This window comes from Aptenodytes forsteri, unplaced genomic scaffold, assembly GCF_000699145.1.
Source record: "Aptenodytes forsteri isolate BGI_AS27 unplaced genomic scaffold, ASM69914v1 Scaffold145, whole genome shotgun sequence".
Classification (NCBI taxonomy): Eukaryota; Metazoa; Chordata; class Aves; order Sphenisciformes; family Spheniscidae; genus Aptenodytes; species Aptenodytes forsteri.
Genome location: NW_008795122.1, coordinates 3,785,362 through 3,786,058, shown reverse-complemented (window position 1 = coordinate 3,786,058; position 697 = coordinate 3,785,362).

Sequence of the window (697 nt, the reverse complement as noted above, 5' to 3'; positions counted from 1 at the left end):
TCAGTCAGGGGAAAACGTGAACTTTTTCACGCCGCACCCCCCCCCCCCCCCCACGTTGCGCTTGAGAACAAAGTAACAGCTCATGGTTGGTGCTGATCATAAGGTACCTGATAGTTGGGTTAGTGCTTCTATCCCCATTTCACAGATGGGGAAACCGAGATGGAGGTTGCAAGCTGCTGAAAGCCACGGAGGGAAGGCAGGCTACAGTGCCGCCCGAACCACTAGTCTGCACTTGACTTTTGACTGCTGGAGGATTCTTTCCTGTGAGCTCTCCTCGGGCTGTGCGGACCCCTGCCTTTGTAGAGAGACCCAACGCATCACTGCGAGCGGCTCCTCAGGATTTTTGACTTCAGTGGTTTTTTTTATCTGATACGCTTTTTAAAAAGGGAAAGGAAAGCAGTCAAAAGCAGAGGCCTCAGACCTGTGAGCTGTTGTTCCCATGACTTTGGGGAAGATTTTCAAAAGTACATAATGAGAGTTTGGGAGCTCTGTTCCCACTGACTTTAAAAATCTTCCCTTCGTGTCTGTGAGCTAGTCCTCTTAAACTCAGTTGGACTACTTGCAGACGAACGTTAGCAGGCTCAGGGCCTAATGCTTTTCATGATTCCATTGCTCCCTTCTAGAGCTGCACTGACAAAAATATAAGCAGAACAAGTTTTGAAGGGAGAGGTAATTTCTCTTTTTTTTTTTTTTTTTA